This window comes from Zingiber officinale, chromosome 11B, assembly GCF_018446385.1.
Source record: "Zingiber officinale cultivar Zhangliang chromosome 11B, Zo_v1.1, whole genome shotgun sequence".
In the NCBI taxonomy this organism is placed as follows: domain Eukaryota; kingdom Viridiplantae; phylum Streptophyta; class Magnoliopsida; order Zingiberales; family Zingiberaceae; genus Zingiber; species Zingiber officinale.
In genome coordinates, this window is record NC_056007.1 from 26139823 (window position 1) to 26167817 (window position 27995).

Sequence of the window (27995 nt, forward strand, 5' to 3'; positions counted from 1 at the left end):
TTAACATTGTCCCTGAATGTTAATACTCGACTAGGAATGATTAAGAGTAGTGTTCCCTATATCATCTCACTATCGGTTCAGCTAACCGATTGATATAGGTAAGAACCTTCTACTCAAGGACGTTATTATACTTAGTTTATTTGGCACTAATACAAGTAAGTATAATAACCAAAACAAAATGCCTTTATTTATATAAGAATATGATACAATGAGTCCATAATACAATCATCAAATAATTGGCTATAGGGCTCTAACTAACAGTATACTATAAGCCTAGCTTTTGTATGAATATTTGTTTTGAAATATTTTAAAATGAGAATCACTTTAGTCAAATGTTTGCATTTTTTATTTATATATATGTTAATGCAGTTATCCATTTAATTTATATTGTAGATAACATGGTGTGTGGTGCTACACAGAAGATCATGTTATCAGTTCCTTATAAATTATAAATAGTAGTTTACAACGAAAATGGATTGGGACAAACCATTAGAACGGTTGTAGTGTAATTTGGTATTAGTTTGTCTTGACTATAAAATTACACTAGTACACTATGTGTGTATTGAGCATGACCGTTTGAGATTGTTCGATTTGTACTGACTATATAAAAGAACAGAACCTCTGTTATTATAGATGTGTGTCCTCGTAATGTAAAATACCGAGCCAGATAATAATTAAATAATAAAGTTTAATAGGCTAATAGCCTTAATGGAATTTTTAGGAATTTTTAGAAATTTTTATAGAATTAATCGGAGCTCGTACGACGTATTTAGAGGGGATACACTTATGGGTTCGAGAAAGGTCTGATTGGAATACCCGGATGTGGGAGTTGATTGAGGAATGGATTTAGGGTTTAATTAAAAATCCCTAAGTTATAAAATCATGGAGCGTGCCCTGGCTCACCGATCGCCGACCCTCCTCCCTCCCTCTCGCGCTCGCACGCGCAGGCGGCGCTGTGCGTCGTGCCCGACGCCGCTTCCTCCTCCTTTGTTAGTCTTCTGCTCCCTCTCGACTCCTCCGTGAGCACCCTTCACTCGATCCATCACCGTCGGTGAAGAGAGCCACCAACCGAATGCCACCCGACGATGCCATAGGATGCAGCAGCCGTTGATCTTTAGGCTACCCCTCCACCCTTCGATCGATTGAGTAGTCCCCTAGCCCTTTTGCGCGAGCGGGGATTAGTGATGCTACAACCCCCGCCGACACTCGGGATCCTTCACAGCTGTGGACGCCACCTCTTCTCTCTTCACAGAGACCATTGATTCGGCTATACCCAGGGATCAATTGGGAGGTAAAACCTTTTGTGGTAGAAGTTATTTGATTGGTGTTTTGATTGATGCTTAGAGGTGGCAGTCACTCGTCGGTTACTGATTGAGGTAAACTCTTACTCTTGTTTTGTTGTTGTCAATCTCTATAATGGTAGTGGGTTTTGGGTGTGTAGATGTGTAAAGGCAGTTGAGGATATAGAAGAGAAAATTCAATCTTGATGACATCATATTGGATTGATGATATTATGACGATTTTATTTGCTTGCATTTCATTAGAAGAGGAAAGCACAGATTGAGGTTTACATTGTTTTAACTTGGAGTTTTGAACAATGCAGTATCTTCGAGGTGACTTGCTAATATAATGGAGTAGGATATCATAGAGAGTTATATTATTATGATGTCTCAGTGGTAAGAAACTAGTTGATCTATCTACTTAGAGTATTTTATTGCAGTTGTATTCATATACCTATTTGTTCCTTGTATGGTTGATTTTTGATAATTTGCATATATGAAAGATCATATGATGTGTGTTTATGCAATGATGTAGTGGTAACATATTATACCTTCTATCATGGTTTAGTTTATCTATATCGTTATCTGCACACAATATTATGTATGATGATTTGTGAGGTTGGTTCAATATGATATTGATTTAAGTGTTCAACATGTAGTGATGTAGACTAATTAGGTTGTTTTTGGATGAATAGAGTAATGCAATTATTTGTTGCCATGAGAGTTGATATATATACTTATGAGAGTAGGTAGTTAGATTCATAGTCCTAGGCTAAGACATGATGGTTACAGAACATAACCGGACATAACACTTAATATCCTACTTGTGGACGAGGGTTTTTATTGGATGATATGATTAAATTTAAATTAATTAATTGAATGAATTTGTAGGTTGAATTTATGTTGAACTGACTTATTAGTAAATGGATTGCTAAATGAATCAATTTAAGAGTTGATGATGTTGGATTAAATCTAATTTAACCAAGGGATTTAGGTGAATCGAGATTCATGGTTGGATTAAGGTTTTTTTTCCTAATTAAGTTGGGTTTGAGTTTAGCTAGTTGTTGCTTATAAAATTAGTAAAGTTGTACAGTATATGATTTACAGGACGCTATTTCGAGACGAGCACTCCGACACGGAGATTGTTTAGCTCGAGCTACATATTAAATGCGGGTACTTCTTACTTTGTCTCTTTAGTTCTTTGAACTTGATGCATGAGCTATTTTTGGATAAGGACCGGTTTACCTTGACTCCACTCTTATTTTCTTGCGCTTGATACTTCCACTCAAACCTTTGAGTTATTCATTTCTATATCCATACAGTCTCTTGTTGTCATCTATGATATTTAGCAGATAATGGATACCATGTTTGCATGTTTTTGATTGTTGTGTATTTCTATTCTGTGTTGAGCATGCTGGCTTCATGTAGCATACCTGATTCTTGTTTATATATATATATATATATGATGACTGTTGCATTTGGTGCATCATATCATGGCAGACATGTCAACGACCAATTCTCCCTTGAATAGGTAGAATAGGCAGATACTGTCAATGACATATCATGGCAGACTGTCGAGAGAGTCGTTGACCAGGGTCGCATCCTCGGCAACTCGACAGAGTGGTAGCTAGAGTTGATGCCGCTTGTCCTGGCATGCCCCACACGGTCACTTGCAGTTGGTGGTAGCTGGAGTTGCGAGCAGCAAGGACCCACTTCGCTGTGTAGCTAGTTAGCTACTCAGCACCTGTCCTGTTGGGTCTTTCGGGCCACGAAAACTGCTTTTTCGCTTCGCGGAAACCCCGAAACCCCCATGCCACCGAATCCGTGCGAAGTAAAATAAAACAAAATTTACGAGTACGAGTTTCTTACATCTAGATCTACATTAGGAGAAGATCTTTACCCTTGGTGCGAAGCCCTTCGCGTATCCCGCTCTTCCAAGTGATGCCGGATCTCGAGGTTGTCAAGTGTACAACCCTCTAGAAGTATCCACACGAACGAATAGGTGGAGAAACCTAACACAAAGGTATGCTAGCACCTTGGTAAGGTTCGGCCAAGAGAGGAGAGGGAGAAAGGTTGAGAGCTTGAGGAAGAAGATGAGTTGAATGAGCCTTGAATGAAAAATAAATTCCATTCACAAACAAAAGTTGCCGGCCACCTCTTGGAGTTGTAACCTCCGTTCTCTTTAATGTGACCATTAAAGAGGAAATTTGTAACCTCCATGAGGTGGCACACACATGTGCCAACTATGATGATGTGGCACATCATCATTAGTCCTCCTAATGCCAACTCACAAATGAGGTGGCAAATAGTCAAGTCAAACTTGACTCTTCCTCTTCCTCTCAAGTCAAGTCAAACTTGACCAAATCTCTCTCATGGTTGATCAAATCCAACCATTTGATTCAAGCCAATTTAATATAATGAATCTAATTCATTTAATTAAATTGATTCACTGAGTCATAATCTAAATTAGACTCATTGAACACATGAATCAACTTGAGTCCAACTCAATTAGCTCAATTAGGATTACTCTTAATCCAATTTGATTCATCACATGAATCTAATCCTCTTGGTTCATCATATGAACCTAATCTCCATCTAATTGTCCTTAGTGTGTGACCCTATAGGTTCTTGTAATGTTGGAAATGCCCCTAAACCCATTTAGGAGCATAAGTAATGAGCGGTATCTAGAAACACATCATTACTACCCAAGTTACAAGAATGTTGAGATCCAACATCACCTTGTGACTACTAATTGTGACTTCTCACAATATATGACAAGTGTCCTTCTATCCTACACATCTAGATTGATCAATGTGAGGCATAGACCATGTCATCCTCTGACCAATCTAAATCTTGAACTCCAAGTAGACTCACTAAATCAAATGAGCTCAATATCTCATATTGACTCATTTGGGCATGGCCATGCACTTCGTGGTCTCACTCTATCAAGAATATCGATGTCACTCCCATCATATAGGAGGGATATATCCCCTCATACACACCGGTTTTTCGAATAACTTGTTACATACCCAAAAACATCGGTTTTTGCTTAAAATTGTTGTTGTTCCACCAAAGTCTATGAGGGATTGACTTTGTGTCTAAGGACTAGTAGTCATACTAATAGTCACATGAGAAAGTATATGACACTCATATAACGATCCATGATACTTTCTCAAGGAGGGTCATTCAGTATACATTCTCCAATGCATACCCATGTGCCAACTTGATATCTCTATATCCATGACTTGTGAGATCAAGTCATCGAGTTGACCTACATGGTATTCTTATTGCATTAACATTGCCCCTGAATGTTAATACTCGACTAGGAATGATTAAGAGTAGTGTTCCCTATATCATCTCACTATCGATTCAACCAATCGATTGATATAGGTAAGAACCTCCTACTCAAGGACACTATTATACTTAGTTTATTTGGCACTAATACAAGTAAGTATAATAACCAAAACAAATACCTTTATTTATATAAGAATATGATACACCAAGTCCATAATACAATCATCAAATGATTGACTCTAGGGCTCTAACTAACAATCTCCCACTAGCACTAGTGCCAATTAGTGTAGGCTCTAAGCCCCAATGACCTAGTGTGACCATCAAGCTTTCTCTGTGCCAAAGCCTTGGTCAAGGGATCTGTGATGTTAGCCTCTGTGGGTACTCTGCAAATCTTCACATCTCCTCTCTCGATAATCTCTCGAATGAGATGGAAGCGCCGTAGTATGTGTTTGGTCCGCTGGTGTGAGCGAGGTTCCTTCGCCTGTGCTATAGCTCCATTGTTGTCACAATAGAGCTCAATAGGGTCAGCGATACTAGGAACCACCCCAAGTTCAGTGATGAACTAGAGGATCCAAACTGCCTCCTTTGCTGCCTCCGATGCAACAATGTACTCGGCCTCTATCGTAGAATCAACGACTGTATCCTGCTTCGAACTCTTCCAGCTCACATCACCACCATTAATGCAAAACATGAACCCTGACTGCGATCGATAATCATCCTGATCGGTCTAGAAGCTGGCATCACTATAACCCTTTACAGCTTGCTCATCATTGCCTCCATATATCAAGAAATATTCTTTAGTCCTTCTTAAGTACTTAAGAATATTCTTGACCGCTATCCAGTGACTTTCACCTGGATCTGATTGGTATCTGCTCGTCATGCTCAAAGCATACGAGACATCAGGACGAGTACATAGCATGGCGTACATGATAGATCCTATGGCTGAAGCATAAGGGATCTGATCCATGAGGTCTCTCTCCTCTCTAGAAGAGGGACCTTGAGTCTTCGAAAGACTCACACCATGTGACATCGGCAGAAATCCCTTCTTGGAGTTCTGCATGGCAAACCGAAGGAGTACCTTGTCAATATATGTACTCTGACTTAGGCTAAGCAATCTCTTAGATCTATCTCTATAGATCTGTATCCCTAGAATGCGGGATGCCTCACCTAAGTCCTTCATTGAGAAGCAACTCCCTAGCCAGGTCTTGACAGACTGAAGCAAAGGGAAGTCTTTCCCAATGAGTAGTCTGTCATCCACATACAATATGAGGAAGACAACTATGGCCCCTACAACCTTCTTGTAGACACAAGGTTCATCTTCATTCTTGATGAAACCAAACTGTTTGATTTCATCATCGAATCGAAGATTCCAGTTCCGAGAAGCTTGCTTTAGTCCATAAATGGACCTATGCAGCTTGCATACTCTGCCAGTATTCTGTGGATCTACAAAACCCTCAGGTTGTGTTATGTACGCATCCTCGAGCAGGTTTTCATTTAGAAACATGGTTTTGACATCCATCTGCCATATCTCATAGTCATGGTATGCTGCAATAGCAAGCATGATCCGAATGGACTTAAACATCGCTACTGGAGAAAAGGTTTCATCATTGTCAATACCATGAATCTGCTTGAAACCTTTAGCTACCAAGCGAACCTTATAGATAAGTCCATCCATGTTAGTCTTTCTCTTAAAGACCCACTTACACCCTATGGGTTTTACCCCTTCAGGTGGATCAACCAAAGTCCATACTTGGTTGGTGTACATGGATTCCATTTCGGATCTCATGGCCTCTAGCCATTTCTCAGAATCTGGTCTCATCACAACTTCCTGATAGGTGGTAGGCTCATCCTCTATGAGCACAACGTCATCATGGTCACACAGGAGAAATGAGTATCTCTCAGGCTGTCGACGTACCCTATCAAACTTGCGAAGAGGTAAGTCTACTTGAACTGGTTGTTGTTCCTCAACTCTTTGTGGAACAACATCATCCACAACACTTTGTTGTTCCAGTTCAACTTCCATCGAGGCTTCAGTGCTATGGTCCGCATCTTGAACTTCATCAAGATCGAACGTACTCCCACTAGTCTTTCTAGAAACAAAGTCTCTTTCTTGAAAGACCCCAGTCTTTGCCACAACTACCTTGTGTTGACTGGGAATGTAGAAGTAATATCCCTTAGTTTCCTTGGGATATCCAATAAAGTAGCACTTGTCAGATTTGGGTCCTAATTTGTATGAGACTTGACGTCGAACGTAAACTTCACAACCCCAAATCCTCATGAAAGACACCTGGGCATCACTCCCAGTTCATATCCTATATGGTGTCTTTATCACGGCCTTGGATGGAACTCGGTTGAGTATAAAAGCTGTCGTGTCTAGAGCATAGCCCCAAAGGAATGTCGGAAGATCTATGTGACTCATCATAGACCGTACCATATCTATTAGAGTACGGTTCCTCCTTTCGAATACACCATTCCACTGTGGTGTTCCAGGAGGAGTGAGTTGGGATAGAATCCCACACTCAGATAGATAGTCACGAAACTCATGGCTAAGGTATTCTCCACCTCGATCTGATCGAAGTATCTTAATACTCTTGCCAAGCTGGTTCTGTACTTCATTCTTGAATTCTTTGAACTTTTCAAAGGATTCAGACTTATGTGTCATCAAGTACACATAACCATATCTACTAAAGTCATCAGTAAATGTGATAAAGTACCTATAACCGCCTCTAGCAGCGACATTGAAAGGGCCACATACATCACTATATATAAGTCTTAACAAATCAGTTGCTCTTTCGCTGTGCCCACTAAAGGGAGTCTTGGTCATCTTGCCTAGTAGGCATGACTCGCACGTCTCATAAGATTTAAAATCAAATGAGTCCAGCATACCATCCTTATGGAGCTGGGATAAGCGCTTGTCATTTATATGACCTAAGCGACAGTGCCAGAGATAGGTTTGATTCAAGTCATTTGACTTGAACCTCTTGGTACTTAAGTTATAGATAGAGCTTTCAAGGTCTAGAATGTAGAATCCATTCATCAGAGGTGCACTACAATAGAACATATCTTTTAAATAAACAGAACAACATTTGCCCTTAATTATAAAAGAGAAACCTTTCTTGTCCAAACAAGAAACTGAAATTATGTTCTTATTTAAAGCAGGCACATAACAACAATTATCCAACTCTAGTACAAGCCCGAAGGGCAGAGATAGAAAATAAGTCCCTATAGCAACAGCAGCAACCCGTGCTCCATTGCCTACGCATAGGTGTACCTCGCCCTTTGCTAATGCCCTGCTATTTCTCAGTGCCTGCACATTAGTACAAATGTGAGAAGCACATCCGGTATCTAATACCCATGATGAAGAAATAGATAGATTGACTTCTATAACATATATACCTGAAGTGGAAGTCTCACTTCGCTTCTTCTTAAGATCTTCCAGGTACACCTTGCAGTTCCTCTTCCAATGTCCGGTCTGACCGCAGTGGAAGCATGTAGCATCCTTGGCGACCCCTCCTTTAGGCTTTAGTGCCTTGCCTTTGCCCTTGGCTTGGGACTTTCCCTTGCCTTTGGGCTTGCCCTTGCCCTTGTGTTTCTGAACCATCAGAACAGAGTGGGGCTTAACCTTCATAAGGTTCAGCTCAGCAGTTCTTAACATGCTAAGCAGCTTGGGCAGTGGCTTGTCAATTTCGTTCATGTTGTAGTTTAGACGAATTAACTATAGCTATCCGGCAAGGATTGCAAGATCATGTCAGTGGCCAGCTCTTGGCCAAGCGGGAATCCCAACCTCTGTAGGTTTTCTATATACCCAATCATTTTAAGTACATATGGGCCTACGGGAGCCCCATATGACATCTTGCACTGAAATAGTGCCCTTGAGATCTCAAATCTCTCGTGCCTCACTTGTTCTTGATACAGTTGACGAAGATGTTCAACCATATCGTAAGCGCCCATCAACTCGTGTTGCTTCTGAAGCTCAGAGTTCATGGTCGCGAGCATTAGACAAGACACATCTAATACGTCATCTTGATGCTTCTTGTAAGCATCTTTGTCTGCTCGTGTGGAATTGGCAGGAGGAGCCTACGGAATGGGTTGATTCAGAACATACAGTTTACGTTCCTGGATGAGAACTATTCTCAAATTCCTGTACCAGTTTAGGAAATTTGCTCCGTTGAGCTTGTCCTTGTCAAGGACAGAACGCAGAGAGAAGGTGTTCGTGTTTGACGTCATGGTTATCTACAACAGAAAAATGCAGAAAATAAATATCATATTCTTTTAAATCATTTAATTAGACCTTTAACTAAATGATGCTCCCACTGAATTCTATAATTCAAGTGGAACAAGATCCACATCATACTAACCCTTGAGTTAGCTTTGGCTAATACGCCCAAGACTTAGTATGATCGGTAGGTAACGATTTACCAATTACATCTCTATGCAACTCTTGTTTATAGGATCATTATCCGTAGTTATATTAAAACTTGAGTTAGCTTTGGCTAATACGCCCAACAATTAATATAAATGTGATTTATGTCCTATCTTTCCAACCGTTGGAAGAATGCCTACAGTTAAACTCGATTTAACTAGTTGTACTCAATCAAATTGGGTCTCTACTCACCCATGCGTTGATAGGCGGGACAAAGATTGTCCCTCCGTACCCTACCAAGATAATATGTGTTGCTCTGCTTTGGCAGATTCAACAACATATGTGATTGAGGTAGTGATAGGTATCATGGCACGGTAGGCATTTGAGTTGACGCGATTGAGATCTAATCTAATCGAGAGGGTGGATCTTGTACACGATTTAGATCTAATCTAATCGTTAGACACTAATTAATTACTAATTATGCATCACATACACACAAGTAATTAATTAAATTATTTGTGATTAGTCATGGCCCTACTACGATCTTCTCAAGCCAATGAGAAGATCGAATGGTCAACCTAGGGTCAACAGCTTCTCAAGCTCCTCCCTTTGACCACCTTGTGTTGCTCGCGCCCTCCTCGTAACTCCGCCTCGAGTGGACCTTCCACGGCTCCAATTTTGTACATTACAATTTTGAAACTCGAGTTACATTCAAGTCTAAACTAATTTACAACAACAATATAAAATAGAGAAAGGCACGACGCGCAGGTCGCGAATTATATATACAACACGCACATCACATGACGGCACGCAGGTCGTATTATGAATTACAACACATTTCTAATCAGATTGAGTCTTTTTGGGCCATGACTATCACAAAATGATACATAATTCTAAATTATATATTTTCTATAATTTTCTGTAATTTTTACTACAATTTTTACAATTTTTATGAGTAAAATTCCCGGCGGTTTCGTTTAGCGGGTTTTCGGGCGCAACCGCGGAACGAATACCCTTGCGGGGCCAGGGGCAGCGCCCCTACCCGCGATCTAACCATCGCGAGTGTTCCTTAGCGATCCTACAGCACCTTAGCCCGCTGTCCCAAAAAGATTTGGGGCAAAACCTTGCCGTTTCCGAAAAATCTTCTAGATAGTCGAAGCCTACAAGTGTCGAAACACTTGTGCTTCACTTCTACGAGAAAAATACCCATAAAAACTATAAAAATAGGAAATTTATAGAATATTACAGAACTTCTATTTTTCATAAAAATACAAAACAAACTCGTATAAGACTTCGCACATGGCTCTGATACCACAGTTGGGTCTTTCGGGCCGCGAAAATCGCTTTTTCGTGTCGCGGAAACCCCGAAACCCCCATGCCACCGGATCCGTGCGAAGTAAAATAAAACAAAATTTACAAGTACGAGTTTCTTACATCTAAATCTACATTAGGAGAAGATCTTTACCCTTGGTGCGAAGCCCTTCACGTATCCCGCTCTTCCAAGTGATGTCGGATCTCGAGGTTGTTAAGTGTACAACCCTCTAGAAGTATCTACACGAACGAATAGGTGGAGAAACCTAACACAAAGGTGTGCTAGCACCTTGGTAAGGTTTGGCCAAGAGAGGAGAGGGAGAAAGGTTGAGAGCTTGAGGAAGAAGATGAGTTGAATGAGCCTTGAATGAAAAATGAATTCCATTCACAAACAAAAGTGGCTGGCCACCTCTTGGAGTTGTAACCTCCGTTCTCTCTAATGTGGCCATTAAAGAGGGAATTTGTAACCTCCATGAGGTGGCACACACATGTGCCAACTATGATGATGTGGCACATCATCATTAGTCCTCCTAATGCCAACTCACAAATGAGGTGGCAAATAGTCAAGTCAAACTTGACTCTTCCTCTTCCTCTCAAGTCAAGTCAAACTTGACCAAATCTCTCTCATGGTTGATCAAATCCAACCATTTGATTCAAGCCAATTTAATATAATGAATCTAATTCATTTAATTAAATTGATTCACTGAGTCATAATCTAAATTAGACTCATTGAACACATGAATCAACTTGAGTTCAACTCAATTAGCCTAATTAGGATTACTCTTAATCCAATTTGATTCATCACATGAATCTAATCCTCTTGGTTCATTATATGAACCTAATCTCCATCTAATTGTCCTTAGTGTGTGACCCTATAGGTTCTTGTAACGTTGGCAATGCCCCTAAACTCATTTAGGATCATAAGTAATGAGAGGTATCTAGTAACACATCATTACTACTCAAGTTACAAGAATGTTGAGATCCAACATCACCTTGTGACTACTAATTGTGACTCTTCACAATATATGACAAGTGTCCTTCTATCCTTGACATCTAGATTGATCAATGTGAGGCATAGACCGTGTCATCCTCTGACCAATCTAAATCTTGAACTCCAAGTAGACTCACTAAATCAAATGAGCTCAATATCTCATATTGACTCATTTGGGCATGACACACTCCGTGGTCTCACTCTATCAAGAATATCGATGTCACTCCCATCATATAGGAGGATAGATCTATCTAAATCACTCACGTCCCTCCGTAATTTGTTACATACACGAATCGCTTTATAGTCCACCCGATTCGGGTGACGTTTGTGAAACCAAAGTACATAACTCCTTATGTAGGGATCCATGGTGACTTCAGGTCTAAGGACTAGTAGTCATACTAATAGTCACATGAGAAAGTATATGACACTCATATAACGATCCATGATACTTTCTCATGGCGGGTCATTCATTATACATTCTCCAATGCATACCCATGTGTCAACTTGATATCTCTATATCCATAACTTGTGAGATCAAGTCATCGAGTTGACCTACATGCTAGTCTTATTGCATTAACATTGTCCCTGAATGTTAATACTCGACTAGGAATGATTAAGAGTAGTGTTCCCTATATCATCTCACTATCGATTCAACCAATCGATTGATATAGGTAAGAACCTTCTACTCAAGGACGCTATTATACTTAGTTTATTTGGCACCAATACAAGTAAGTATAATAACCAAAACAAATGCCTTTATTTATATAAGAATATGATACAACTAGTCCATAATACAATCATCAAATGATTGGCTCTATGGCTCTTACTAACATGTCCATCCGGTCACTCGAGAGTAGTGGCGGCCTTTGGGTAGTACAGTTGTCATTGATCCGGTCTCTTGACCATATAGGGGTCGTGGTGCAGAGATGTGGGCGGGGTGACCATCCGTGCATACGCTGTTATTATACTTGCTTTGGCTGGTGCTGTTTGCATATGCTGTTGTTGCCTACTCATGTGGTTGTTGCTAGCTTATGCTACTGTAGCTGACTTATGCTGATATGCTTATATATGTTGAGATATATATATGTCTGTTGTGGGTGTTTAGACTAACTTATCTATTGGAAGTTTGTATATACCTTACATATTTCCTCTATAGTTTGAGCAATACTGTAGCAGATTAGTACTACCTCCGAACTTCTATATCTAGCCTAGGATATGGTTTCAGGTATGAGCATTTGTTATGGTTCTATTTAAGTATCTGCTATTACCTTTATGAGACTATATACTCTTGGCTCACTTTCTAGTTGTATTTTATGTTCATGCACTATCTATCTTTACCCGCTGAGTTCAAATACTCACCACCTCGCAATTTGGTTTTCTTTCGCCAGGTAACAGGTAGATGAGTCATGGATGCTTGGAGAGTCTCGGCTGCCAATCCCACGTCACACACGAGGATAGTTTTCTTTTTGGATTTTGTTACTGTTCGGGTGACATGTTAATTTTATATATTTTTCTTTTGAACAAGTCACAGTGGATTTTTTTGGAGTTTAGTCTGGTGGTTGCAGGTATTTTTGTTAGTGTCGTTGTTGGTCTTATATTCATATTGTTTTGTGGTGTCCGCTACGTTTACGTTGTTGTGTGTTTACTTTCAGCCGTGTAGGCTTATTAAACTATGTGGTTGTGTTTATTTTGTTCCAGCCGAGTGGGCTGATGATATAAACTGCGTGGTTGTGTATATATTCCAGCCGAATGTGGCTGATGGTCATATGGATGATGTATATTTTGTATGTAGAAATGCTTCAGATTGTCACCCGTACAAGGGAGATGTTGTCGAAATTTCTTCGGACGGGGACTACCTGGGGCGTGACACTTAATCCCTATATAATAACAAACATATATACTTATTTATTTCTTTAACTTATCAATGGGTGAGATTTATTCGTTAAATCAATAGGCCCGATAAGTTGGCAAATAGTACTGTTTATATAGTGTGTTGTTGATTATAGAAGGAATCTGTGTCCTAATTATTTAGGTTGATGATGCCCCCTTGAGGAGCTCATAAAGATTATTATGTAAACCCTGCAGGTGGACTTAGTCCGACATGATAATAAAATTGAGTGATACTACTCTTGGAATCAAATGTTAATTAATTGAGTTGTCAGTAATTCATTCAATTAACGGGCATACGATATCTTAAACACAGGGAGATTAACACACTCATGATAAGAAGGAGCCCATATTGTAATATGGAATTGGTGCGGTAGTTCAATAATAACCCTTTAGTGGTATGAGTTATTATTGATGGACTTAGGTTGGGTGTTCGGGCCGAACACACGAAGGCCAAAGCCATTAGGAGGCCTAAACCAATTTCTCCTCTAGGTCCCTGTTGTAGTCTCTATATAAAGCCTCGCATCCACCCATCCACAACTTGGTTTGGTTTAAATTAACTTGGTTTGGTTTAACATAACTTGATTTGGTTTAACTTGGTTTTGATTTGGTTTTCTCCTTCGTAGAAAGAGAGATTTTTTCTTAATAGAATTCTGTTATTTTTCTTTCTTTATAACCGATGGCAAAGGTTATAAAAAGAGTAGGTGACACTCCCTAAAACCTAATTCCACAATTCTCTTTTCCCTTGCTTGTGGCCGGTGGAACCTCTCTCTCCCTCTAGGGTAGCGCCCCTTCCCCCCTCATCTTTACTTAAGGCCGACGCCCCCCCCTCCTCGTTGCCTTGGCCCGGTGCCCCTTTCCCCCTTTCTCCTTGCTTAGGGCTGGTAGACCCATCTCTCTTGGTGGGCAGCGACTTGAAGAAGAGGAAGAAAAGGAAGAAGAGAAGAAGGTGCCCCATCCTAGAGCTTTCCTTGGTGGCCGGCGGTTTGGAAGAGAAGAAAAGAAGGGTGGTTTTATCTTGGTAGATCGTCGCCCACATGACGTCCAAGAAGAGGAGAAGAATACGACAGAAGATCAAGAGGTATTTAGCTACGAAGAAAGGTACAACTAGTTCTTTAATTCCACTGTGTAATTAGTTTAGTTTTTTCGTATCGACTTTGAATACCAACACAAGAGGCCAGTGATCTTGTACTTTGATCAAGGTGTGCTTTGATCCATCAAGAACTTGCTTGATTGATTAAACACATGTCTGATTGAGCATGCGGGTTGCTAGGAAAAGTTCTGTACTTGTATAATTTTTGTACAGAGAAATTTAAACATAACAGAATTCCAGCGCTTCAGTATCATCATACATATAATAACAAATGGGATCAAGATCAAGTAGTCCTAGATGGTGATATGAAGAGAATAGCCTAGTGGGATAGTCTTGTTAGAATGTATACTAAAAGCCTAGCTTTTTGTATAAATATTTATTTTAAAATTAGAATCACATTGGTCAAATATCTGCATTTAGTTAAATGCAGTTATCCATTTAATTTATATTGTAAATAACATGGTGTATGGTGTCATACAAAATATCATATTATCAGTTCCTTATAAATTATAAATAGTAGCTCACAACCCAGATGGATTGGGGTAAACCATTGGAATGGTTGTAGTGTAATTTGGTATTAGTTTATCTTGACTATAAAATGACACTCTGATAAATCAGCTAATCAATTGCAGGCCATTCGCGGTAAAGGAGTTGGAGATCTAGGATATAGGAGAAGAGAAAAGTCTAGATCTCGATGAAGTTTGTGGAGAAGAAAGAGTTTGAGATCTAAATCTGAGAAGGTTTAGGAGAAAGGTTGAAGAAAAAGGGAATTTGGAAGAGAAGAGTATGTTTGAGAAAGTGAGGGTATGCAACCGACATGGCCTAGGTATGACCATGTATAACATGCACGGCCCAGGGAAGTCACACCACACGGGCCATGTAGATTTACACAGCCCCAGCCCTCTCCTCCTTGGGTTGGTTCACACGGCCGTGCATGTCACGCCCCAGAGGAGTCTCTGTCCGAAGAAATTTCGGCAGCATCTCCCCTGTACGGCGGACAATCTGAAACTTTTCTACAAACACTATATACCTCAGCCACATGAGGCTGGAATAATACAATAAAAGAAAACAAACACCACGCAGTTAATAATAAAGCAGCTCACTCGGCTGTACCAAAACCAAAACACAAAACTGCTAGCCGGCTAGGCTTACACAACCAATAACAAATACAAAACACCACATAACGACATCAACCCTCCAAAAATAAAACCAGAGTACAGAGCTAAACAAACTGATACATAAAACAAACAAAACATACGTGAAACCGATAAGTCTTCTGATGTGACGTGGGGACCAGCAGACAGGATGCTCCAAGCGACACCATAAATAACCTGGTACCTGAAAAATATAGAGTCCATGAATGACTTCCTGTGCCTTCGATAAGATGAGTTGCAGGTAGAAATTCTATGGCCTGAATATGACATATTCCTACAATGATGCAACCAGTGAAAGGTATCTTCACCACAAATAGGGCATGCATGATATCCTTTTACCAAACATCCTGACATGTTCCCATATGCAGGGAAGTCATAATAGTAAACAAATGCAGTAAACACAATCACAAGAAATAAATGCATCAATGCATATGATGTCAATGATGCGTCCTGGTCACCCCTGACGCCAGTCAGTCATCTCACACACAAATGGCGAGACCGAGTGGGTAGGGCTGTGACAACCGTGCACTCTGTCGTCACTGCTCCTGATGAGTGACCGAGTGGACGGGATGCTGTCGGAGTACTCCTGTCCTGTGACCCCAAATCATAAATGGGGGAGCGCAAGGCTCTCAACTCCCGGTACACGATGACGGGGAGGAATCCCTGCTGGCTAACACATTGCATCACGCTACCCATGAGCGGACCAACAGAGCCAAACAAAGTCCCTGCTGCAACACACACTGCCTGAATCGACCACTAACCCATGAGTGGTGGTGTGTGCAGATCCATGTAACTGGCGATGTGCTCAACAACAATGGAGTCGACTATCGCACAGCATGCAATCATGATGCATGACACTAAGCATGGCAAAAACTGATCAACATAACCATATCCATACATACAAAATGGGTACTGTAAAAGCGATGGTCACATACCAAGATCTAGAGTACACAGGTCAGATAGAATATCAAAAATCCTATGTCCTGAACATAATAAGTATGGAATATCCTGATCAGCATAGAAAAATCCATATATACATAATATGGGTACCACAGTATCAGTAAGTCAAATCCACGGATCTAGGGTATACTAGTCCTCTAAGGTATAACAACCTAGACCCAAATCATATCCCTCTTTCATAGCATATGTACCAACAATATACACAGATCAAAGAATCAGGGTCTAAACACCCGAATCATATATGATACACAAATAGAGGTACACAAATCTGATATGACACAAAAATCTAAGTATCAGATAATCTAGATACACAGGCCAGAAACAACAATCCAAATCCTAGTCCTAACCTCAGTAAGCATGGTATGTCACTCTAGAAACTAAAATACTCATGGTAACAAGATAATCATGGCAACAAATCACGAGATATAAGCACGGATACATCACAGGTGACAAACCTAACATGCTATGGATATCAAACAGTGACATACCAAAGGCAAACATGTTCATTGCATGTAGTTATAAAATACTATGCATATCCAATGACAATATCATAAAAGATAAGTCAAGAGGTACCCGCCTCCAATAGGAAAGATCCAATCAGTCCAAATCCGGACGTTAAGAAACTTGTCTCGCGTCAAGGTCCTGTGATAAATAGTATAATTTAGCTAAGTATAAACAAATAGCTAAATAAATTTCTAATCCATCGACCATCTAAGGTTAGTTTTATTAACCCTAATTACACCAAAAATCAACCAACATATTTGATTGTATTCATTAAGCCTTACCTCTGGATCACACAAAAGGAAGATCACAGCGATTAGGGCTTTCTCCAACAATGTCTGCAAAGGAAATCACCATATAAGGTCTACACAGGATTTAATATAATTAACCCTATGCTTACATAACAAAAGTAATACCAATAGCTCAAACTATCGAAATCATCAAGTTCATCTTCCCATACTCACCTCAACAGTAATTAACTTAACACCAACCTTACCCAAATTCCCTGATGCCTCAACACTGCTCAAATCCTATAGAACTTACTGCCAAGATCCGGAGAAGCTGCTGTGAGAAATCAGTGACAAATACCACTGTTATCAGCCAACAAATCCAACATAAGATCCCAAATCAACAATTGAAATACCTCTTTATTTGCCTTACCCAACTCGATAGCCCTTGTTTTTCTCTCTGCCGGCAGCTGGTGGCGAAGCAGGAAGAAGGCAGCTGGTGGCGCAGTAGGAAAAATTACCAGTCGGGTAGGCTGACCACAACCCAACCCAGAGGAGTTAGGGTTCGGATCCAGCAACAAGAGGGAACCTAGGACAAAGGAAGGAGTCGGCTAGGCACTGCACAGTGGAGGAGTCGGCGTCGGCAGAGGGAGGACAGCCGGTTGCCGGTTGTGGTAGCGGTGACACTGTGCAAAACTAGGGCAGAGAGAAACGGGAGAAGGGCGTCGGCGGCGCTGGGATCCCCACGGCGACAGCGGCCTGGGTCGGTCCTGGTGGCCGGCAATGTCCCGTGCGGCGGCTAGGGCTGAGGAAGAGCGGCAGTGCTCGGCGTCGGCACCAGTGGGCATAGAGCAAGCTTTCGGCGATTTTAGGGCAGGGGAAAGCTTCGGCTCGGGTGGAGAAGAAGATGAAGAAAAGGTCTTCGGGTGTGCGGCTCGGGAGGAAGAAACCGCCGGCGTCGGGCGCGAGAGAAGAAGAGTGGAGTGGATGAGGGCTCGGGCTCGGCACAGTAACGAGGAGAGAAAAAAATAAAAGGAAAAAGAAAAGGGAAAAGGAAAAGAAAAATAAAACTTTTCCTTATTAAAATTGGGTAGCCTAAACAGTTTTTTTTTTCGGACCCCATTTTTATCCCCATTAACTCGTCCGTACGAGCTCCGAAAAATTCTTGAAAAATGTCCATAAATTTCGAAAAATTTCCTTATTAATATTCGTCATTTTTCCGGTATTTTACAGTGCAAATATGCACGGCCTAAGCCATCTTCTCCTTGGTCCATCTCACACGGCTGTATCGGAGACACGACCTCTCCCTTCTTCTTCTCGGGAAATTTCGCATGGCAGTGTTGGATGACACGGGCAGTGCAGATTTTGCCTCCAGGTCGTTACACGACCATGTTTGGGACACGATCGAGATGCTTTCCCCCTCCAGAATCATTACACGGCCGTGTCTGGTACACGGGTGTCTTGTAGACATGGCCCTAACATCCCCCTTCTTTGTAAGATATACCTGGCCATGTATGACACACGGCCAAACTTTGTTTTGCTAGCAAAAGGTAATATCTCTCCTTCCTTGCTTCTCCAACACTTCCATGCCCATGAAGAAGTCATGGCCAGTTCGTGGAAGCAAAATTTCAACTTGAAATCAAGGAAAAAAAATTACAAGTACTAATGAAGAATGAAAACTGAAACTGAAAATACTAAAAGAACCCTTGGGTTGCCTCCCAAGAAGCGCTTGTTTAGGGTCTTTAGCTCGACTAATATGATCATTCCTCTCTTTTTCTTGCCCGTGGAGGGTAGATGCATTTCTCATTTTTGTTGAGAGACCTTCTCCTAATATCTTCCACCAAAGTGTACTCCTCATTTGGTGGCCTCCCATGAGGATGGAAATTCCATTCCTCAAGTTTGTAAATATTTGCCCTGCTACAAACATTTAAAAGAGAAGGGGCATGGTTAGAGGTATTAGATAAATCATATTCCAACCTTTTCTTACCAATTACCAAAGACAGTTTATTGTTTTTAACGTTAATAATAGCTCCAGCTATAGCAAGGAATGGTCTTCCCAATATGATTGAAATTTTTGGATCCTCCTCTATGTCAAGTACTACAAAATCCGTGGGAATTATACTCCCACCTACCTCTACTGGCACGTCTTCAACGATACCCATAGGGTACCTACAGGAATGGTCAGCTAGTTGCAGTGTCATAGTAGTAAATTTAAAATTTTTGAGACCTAATTTATTACAAATAGAATAAGGAATAAGGCTAACATTTGCCCCTAAATCAGAAAAAGCTTTCTCAATAACTTCAGCTCCTATGTTGCAAGGAATATAAAAGCTTTCTAGATCCTTCAGCTTTAGGGAAATGTTCCTTTCAAAAAGAGCACTACATTCCTTTGTAAGTGCTATGGTCTCTATGTCTCCTCTTATTCTCTTATTTGACATGATGTCCTTCAAGAATTTGGCAAAATTGGGCATTTGTAAAATTACATCAATGAGAGGAACTTCAACACATATCTCTTTAACTTTCTCCAAGAATTTGTCAAATTCTTCATCCTTCTTTAGCACAACAAGTCTTTAAGAAAAAGGGACTACTTGACTTTGTGAGCAAAGTGGAAGAGTCTTTTCAACCTTAGCGGTACTCTCCTCTTCTTCTCGAACCTGAATAGGTTCTTATGTTGATGGAGAAATCTCTTCTTCAAAGTTCATCCCTTTTTGAGCAGTCACTTGGGGATCTCCCAAGGTCCATCCACTCCTAAGTTCAATTCGATTGCAGTGCTCCATAGGATTAATATCAAGTTTTCTAGGAAGTTGACCTGGTGCTCTGGAAGATGAAGAAGCTAATTGGGCAATTTGACTATCCTGAATCTTTTGATATTTTTCAGAATTATCCATTCTCTGAGTAAGCTTTAAAATATCTTGCTTCATTTCATTCTGATTTGAGATAATTTTTTCAAACATCTTTTCAATTTTAGACATTAGAAATCCTTGAAAAGATTGTTGTTGTTGAAAATTCAGCTGCCCAGACTGAAACTTAAGTCTTGCCCCCATAGGTGGTCCTTGCTCTTGATTATTTCTATAAGAAAAATTCGGATGACTTTTCCACCCGGGGTTGTATGTATTTGAGTACGAGTTGTTGTGCCTCTGATTAAAACCCATGATTGCATCACATTGCTCCAATTGATTGATTTGTGCAAAGATAGCTTTCGAAGGACATGAGTCACTAGAGTGATCAGTACTCCCACATACTTCACAAGTAGATACAATGACATTGATCGTATTTGAATTAGTTCCCATTCTTTCTAATTTCTTTGTAAGAGCATCCAGTTTTGCAGCCATTAAAGTGACTGCATCAACATCAAACTTTCCTGATGCTTTTGTTGGGTTTACACTAGAATAGCCACCACTTCTCTCATTTGCCCATTGATGATGATTTTGTGTTACACTTTCAATTATTTCCTCAGCTTCATCTAGGCTTTTATTCATGAGTGTCCCTCCAGCAACTGAATCTAGGGACACCTTAGTATGATAATTAATGTCATTATAGAATGTGTGCAACACTAACCACTTCTCCAAGCCATGATGTGGGCATTGTCTGAGCACATTATTATATCTATCCCAAGCTTCAAATAAAGATTCTGAGTCAGCTTGTTTGAAACTTGAAATGATATTCCTCATATGAGCTATTTTACTAGGTGGATAGAGTTTATCCAAAAATTGTTGCTCACATTGTTCCCATGTGGTGATGCTATTTGGAGCTAAAGAGTTTAGCCATTGCCTAGCTCTGTCTCTAAAAGAAAACCCAAATAATAATAGACGCACTGCTTCAGAAGGAACACCATTCATTTTCATTGTACCGCATATCTCATAGAAGACCTCCAAGTGTTGGTTTGAGTCCTCATGCGGTCCTCCACCAAACTGATTCTACTGCACCATAGAAATAATAGCCGGTTTGATCTCAAAATTATTTGCTTCAACAGAAGGTCTGGAAATGCTAGATCTAAACCCTCTAGCATAAGGTGCTGCATAATCCTTTAATGGTCTATTTGCCATGCTAGAATGTTCTTGTTCTTCTTGATGTCTTTGTGACGTTCTTCTTCTATGAAATGTTCTGTCTATTTCAGGGTCTAGAGGAAGAAGTTCTCCTGCAAAGTGTACGGATACGTCGTAAGTAATAAAGAAAGATATCAGATCCACAGGGGCTGGTTTTAACCACTAAAGATGTCTCAACACGAATTAGCTAAACAACTAATCAACTGATTTGTAAAACTAAGTGCAACTATGAAAAGTATAACATAAAAACAGGAATAAGGGCTATGATAAAAGGATGTTCTAGGAGTTTTGGTTTCTTTGTAATATTATTCAATGTAAATAATCTACCAAGTCATATTCCTCAATTGTCCTTCATTTGTAGAAGATTGCCAATTCTCTCTTGCAATAGACAACCGCCTAGGACCAAAATCTATATCCAATGTGATCAATTAGGAATGATTCCTATGATGTCCTTACACGGGCTTGACTGTCACGTGCGTCCTTCGGAAAATTAACATAGAAATTCATTACTTCCCAACCATATCAAGATATAAAAGATTAATGCATCCAATCTATCTTATCCCCTTGAATGACCTTATTTCCCCTTCGAGATTATCCCTCAATCGTCCTTACACGGGCTTGTCTATCACGTAAGTCCCTCAGATAATCGAATGAGGAATTACCTCTACAAGATCCACAAGACACTCAAACATTCAATCAAGTATGGTAATTAAGTCCAATCACAACAATCCACACAAGATCAAATAGATATAAAACAAGACAACATCTTAGAAATAGGAAATTGGCAAATCTACAAGAGTTTTCATCAAATCACTTTACAAGTACTCCCTCCATCCTAGAACAAAGAGATCTAATCCATAGAACAAGAAAAGAAACCCAAAGATTAGAAGACTATAAGCATCTTGATCCCCAAAATCCAAGAAGAGAAAGGGAAGAAAAGCTTATATACGATGAAGAACGATCTTCGGATCCAATCCTCTTCCTCGAAGTCGATTCGTTGAAGATCTGCCCTTAGATCGTCGAAAAATCCCTCCAAGAAGGTGAGGAATCACCCAAATCTCATTCTCTCCCAAAAGGGAGAACTCCCTGTTCTGTGACTTGTGATTCTCAAGACTCATAGATGGTTGAGTTACAATTTGTTTAACAGGCTCTATAGCATTTATGGCTCGCACTTCATGAATGTTTAAGGGAAATTTCATCCAACTTATGTTCGACCATTCATGGAGGTTCAATGTCACTTGATCAATTAACATATATTCTTCATCTACACTTTTGTCCATAAAATATCCTCCAGCTAATGAATCCAATAAACTCTTATCTGAGAAAGAAATTCTCAAATAGAATATGTGCAGAATCAACCATTTTTCAAAAACATGATTAGGGCACTGTCTTTGAAGACTCTTAAATCTATCCCATGCTTCGAATAATGATTCTCTATATGCCTGAGCAAAATTTGTTATGCAATTCCTCATATACACTGTTTTGCTTGGAGGGAAAAATGATTCAGAAATTACTTCTCCAATTGCTCCCAACTTGTGATACTTTGAGGATGGAGAGAATATAACCAAGTCTTTGCTTTATCCTTGATACTGAAAGGAAATGATATCAATCGAACTGCATCTGCTGACACTCCTTCACATTTCACCATATCACAAATCTCTAAAAATGTTTCAAGATGCAGATAAGGATTTTTTGATACTTCTCCTCCAAATTTGTGACCTTGTATCATGAAAAGTAACTCTGGGTCTAGTTGGAAACATTCTGCTTCAATTTGAGGTTGCATAATTGGAGATAAAAATCTTGTAGAAAAAGGTGCAGAAAAAATTCTCATGGCCTGCTTGACATGTTAGTGCTCAAGGATATTCAAGAAAAAATTATTAGAAGGAAAAAAATTGAAGAATCAAAGACAAGAAATAAAATGCAATATGAAAAGCAAGAAAGAAAATGCAGAATTTAAATTGCAAGAAAGAAAGTGCATAATGAAAACATGAAAGAAAAGACAAAAGGAAAAAGAAAAATGTCTAGAATAATTCATATGCTAATCAACTAATGTGTTTATAAGTTCTTGTTATTCTTGATGCCTTTACAAAGTTTGATCTTCTCATACACAAGAACCATATTGCAAGATATGTCTACAAAAGAAAAGTAGAGAAAAAAATTTAAATCAAAAGAAAAACAGAGAAAAGCAAGACTAGAATGCTAGAAATCAAGAATGCATAATTTAAATTAGAATTAGAATCGCAACAAAATAAATTGTCAAGAAGTAGAAAGATATGCAAGTGATGAAAACAGAATTCTAAAGATTAGTTACAACTATGCTAATGAAAAGAAAAGTTATGTTTAGTCTAACTCAATTGATATTCTCTAATGTTATAGCGCAGTCCCCGGCAACGTCGCCAAAAACTTGTTAACGATCTGCAAGTATATGGATACGTTGTCAGTAATAAAGAAAGATATCATATCCACAGGGACTGGTTATAACCACTAAAGATGTCTCAACACGAATTAGCTAAACAACTAATCAATTGATTTGTAAAACTAAGTGCAACTATGAAAAGTAAAACATAAAAACTGGAATAAGGGCTATGATAAAAGGATGTTCTAGGAGTTTTGGTTTCTTTGTAATATTATTCAATGTAAATGATCTACCAAGTCATATTCCTCAATTGTCCTTCATTTGTAGGAGATTGCCAATTCTCTCTTGCAATAGACAACCAGCCTAGGACCAAAATCTATATCCAATGTGATCAATTAGGAATGATTCCTATGATGTCCTTACACGGGCTTGCCTGTCACGTGCGTCCCTCGGAAAATTAACATAGAAATTCATTACTTCCCAACCACATCAAGATATAAAAGATTAATGCATCCAATCTATCCTATCCCCATGAATGACCTTATTTCCCCTTCAAGATTATCCCTCAATCGTCCTTGCACGGGCTTGTCTATCACGTAAGTCCCTCGGATAATCGAATGAGGAATTATCTCTACAAGATCCACAAGACACTCAAACATTCAATCAAGAATGGTAATCAAGTCCAATCACAACAATCCACACAAGATCAAATAGATACAAAACAAGACAAGATCTTAGAAATAGGAAATTGGCAAATCTACAAGAGTTTACATCAAATCACATTACAAATACTCCCTCCATCCTAGAACAAAGAGATCTAATCCATAGAACAAGAAAAGAAACCCAAAGATAAGAAGACCATAAGCATCTTGATCCCCAAAATCCAAGAAGAGAAAGGGAAGAAAAGCTTATCTACGATGAAGAATGGTCTTCAGATCCAATCCTCGTCCTCGGAGTCGATTCGTTGAAGATATGCCCTTAGATCGCCGGAAAATCCCTCCAAGAAGGTGAGGATGTTGGTTGCTACTCGGAAAACCTAGAGGTTCCACTGTACAAAAATTTTGTACAAAGGTCTGAACCTTTTCCTAGCTACCATGTGTTCTTTTAAATTAAATTTTGGATCGCCTGCGGAACTTAACACGTTTGATCCAAAACTTAATCTATTCGTTCTTTTAGGTTTTGACTTGGGTCTCCTGCGGAACTTAACACGTTCGACCCAAATCACCTTAAGTTATTAATTTCATTAAATATTAATTTCCATAATTGGTTCCCAGTACTGATGTCACGCCCCAGAGGAGTCTCTGTCCGAAGAAATTTCGGCAGCATCTCCCCTGTACGGCGGACAATCTGAGACTTTTCTACAAGCACTATATACCTCAGCCACATGCGGCTGGAATAATACAATAAAAGAAAGCAAACACCACGCAGTTAATAATAAAGCAGCTCACTCGGCTGTACCAAAAACCAAAACACAAAACTGCTAGCCGGCTAGACTTACACAACCAACAACAAATACAAATACCACATAACAACATCAACACTCCAAAAATAAAACCGGAGTACAGAGCTAAACAACTGATACAATAAACAAACAAAACATACGTGAAACCGATAAGTCCTCTGATGTGACGTGGGGACCAGCAGACAGGATGCTCCAAGCGACACCATAAATAACCTGGTACCTGAAAAGATAGTGTCAACGGGGGTGAGTTCAACAACTCAGCGAATACCAATGGACATGAGTAGTAAGATATATCTAACAACAACAAACATGGAATACAGCTTCCTAATCATATATAGGGAATATGCAAAACTGAAAGGTAACTGAGGAAGCTGTACTCACCAGGAACTCCTATCCAGACAAAAAGAAGTCGTCAAACCGAAAGTGTCAATAATCCTGTATGCAGGTCAAAAGTATGTATCCAACCAAAATGCAGCAACCAAATGCAGCAAACACAATCATAAAAATATAAATGCATCAATGCATATGATGCTAATGATGCGTCCTGGTCACCCCTGACGCCAGTCAGTCATCTCACACACAAATGGCGAGACCGAGTGGGTAGGGCTGTGACAACCGTGCACTCTGTCGTCACTGCTCCTGATGAGTGACCGAGTGGACGGGATGCTGTCGGAGTACTCCTGTCCTGTGACCCCAAATCATAAATGGGGGAGCTCAATGCTCTCAACTCCCGGTACACGATGACGGGGAGGATATCTCTGCCGGCTACCACGCTGAGTCTCCTGACCAACGGAGCCAAACAGAGTCCACCGTCTGCCGGCTACTACGCTGCTATACTAAATGCCAGTGGAGCCAAATAGAGCGGAACTGACTACCGGCTACCACGCTGGGTCATATGACCAACGGAGCCAAACAGTAGAACCGCCACACATCTGCCTGATATACCACTAAACCATGAGTGGGGGTGTGTGCAGTACATGTAACTGGCGATGGGCTCAACCATAGTGGAGCCGACAATCGCACAGCATGCAATCATGATGCATGTCACTATGCATAAAAAAACTGATCAACATAACCATATCCATATATACAAAATGGGTACTGTAAAAGCTATGGTCACATACCAAAATCTATAGTACACAGGTCAGATAGAATATCAAAAACCTATGTCCTGAACATAATAAGTATGGAATATCCTGATCAGCATAGAAAAATCCATATATACATATATGGGTACCACAAAATCGATGGTCGAATCCACGGATCTAGGGCATACAGGTCCTCTATGGTATAGCAACCTAGATTCTAAACATATCTCCTTCCATAACATATGTACCAACAATATGCACATATCAAGAATCAAGGTCTAGGTACACGAATCATATATGATATACAAATAGAGGTATACAAGTCAGTCATGGCATAAAACCTAAATATCAGATGGTCTCGATACACATGACTGAAACCAAAAGTCCAGAACCTAGCCCTAACTTCAGTAAAACATGGTATGTCACTCTAGAAACTAAGGTACTCATGGCAATAAGATACTCATGGTAATAAATCACGAGATATAAGCACGGATACATAACAAGCGACAAACCCAACATGCTATGGATATCAAACAGTGACATACCAAAGACAAACATGTTCATTGTTTGCAGCTATAAAGTACTATGCATATCCAAATGACGATATCATAACAGATAAGTCAAGAGGTACCCGCCTCCGATATAGATCGAACCGAACCAATCCGATGTCGAGACGCCCGTCTCGAATCACAGTCCTCAACACCAAAGTCTCTTCTGTTGGTCCACAACAGGTGGTTCCTGTCGGAATAAGGGCAGCCGCTAATTTGTCCTCCTCTGTTGAATCACAACTGGAGAAGTTACTGCCAGAATAATGCTCGGAGCTAGGTGGAACCGCTAACCTCCAAATCCAACACTACAATTCCCAAATCCTGCTGTATAGGTCAAATAGGTCAAATATCCATCATATAGTTTACAATTCCAGTACAAATCATGAAGTCAAATCCTATAAATCCAATACCTTGCAAGCTTCACCCCCAAACCAGATTCACATCTGCCGAAGGAGACCCCAAGTGCAGCCGAAGCAACCGAACACCCTTGGAAACCACAGACCAGAAGCTAGGGCTCGGCTGGAGTGCTGCCAAATCGCAACAGAGGGGCTAGGGCATGACTTCCGCGATAGAGGGACTCTGCAACTCCGGCAATAGCAGACGGCGTTGTTGATCGGAGAAGAATCGGAGATCAGCAGATGGGAGAAGTGCGGAATCGGGCGGTGTCGGTGCTGTGAACCCAAACTAGCGCACAGGGAATCGGCCGGAGACGAGAGCTCGGTGGCAAGCGATCGGCCGCGACGGCTGTGGCGTCGGGAGTGGGTCGTCGACGCTAGGGCAGAGGCAACGGCGCTGGCTTCCCTGTGGCCGGTGATTGGCGCACGACTCGGCATGGATGAGGAGAGGAAGAAGATGAAGAGGAGAAGGTGGAACCGTCGCGTGAGAGGAGAAGAAGGAAGGCGTCGGCGCGAGGTGGTTAGGGCTCGGCGTCGCAGGGGGAAATCGGGAGGAAAGGCACAGTTCGGTGAGGATAGGGAAAAGAAACGAGAAAAAGCAATAAAAGAAAAAGAAAAGAAATAAATAAGGAAAATAAAACATTTCCTCAATTAAATGGGTAGCCTAAACTGGCTTTTTTTTTCCGGGCCCTATTTTATCCCCGTAAATCCCCGTAAACTCGTCCATATGAGCTCCGAAAAATTCCCGAAAAATTTCTAAAAATTCCGGAAAAATCCCTTATCACTATTCGCTAATTTTCAGTATTTTACATTCTCCCCCACTAATAAAAATTTGGTCCCCAAATTTCGTTATCTACCATCAGCAAATACTAACAACAGGTAAAGAGTATAAATGCTGAACGGTAAATAATATCACACACCTCAAGTTAAAAGATGGGGTATCGTGCTCGCATAATATCCTCGAGCTCCCAAGTTGCCTCCTCGTCTATATGATGCTGTCATCCGACATCAACCAGCCGGATAGTCTTGTTTCACACCT

At 40.3% G+C, this 27995-nt stretch overlaps 2 long non-coding RNA genes and 2 other non-coding genes across 4 annotated transcripts; 3 read left to right on the forward strand and 1 right to left on the reverse strand.

The window, feature by feature from the left end:
• The first annotated feature begins 895 nt into the window (after window positions 1-895).
• LOC122033438 lies at window positions 896-12974 on the forward strand. The gene is made up of 4 exons (XR_006126545.1): window positions 896-1376; window positions 1604-1676; window positions 2388-2453; window positions 12628-12974. It is a non-coding gene; the product is annotated as an uncharacterized LOC122033438 (long non-coding RNA).
• A 3940-nt stretch (window positions 12975-16914) lies between these two features.
• On the reverse strand, window positions 16915-18012 carry LOC122034883. Its single transcript, XR_006126810.1, has 3 exons — window positions 17495-18012; window positions 17119-17398; window positions 16915-16975 (listed from the first exon to the last, which is right to left on the reverse strand). It is a non-coding gene; the product is annotated as an uncharacterized LOC122034883 (long non-coding RNA).
• A 2616-nt stretch (window positions 18013-20628) lies between these two features.
• LOC122035566 lies at window positions 20629-20734 on the forward strand. Its single transcript, XR_006127107.1, has one exon. It is a non-coding gene; the product is annotated as a small nucleolar RNA R71 (small nucleolar RNA).
• A 1741-nt stretch (window positions 20735-22475) lies between these two features.
• LOC122035543 lies at window positions 22476-22581 on the forward strand. The gene has a single exon (XR_006127090.1). It is a non-coding gene; the product is annotated as a small nucleolar RNA R71 (small nucleolar RNA).
• Window positions 22582-27995: the final 5414 nt, after the last annotated feature.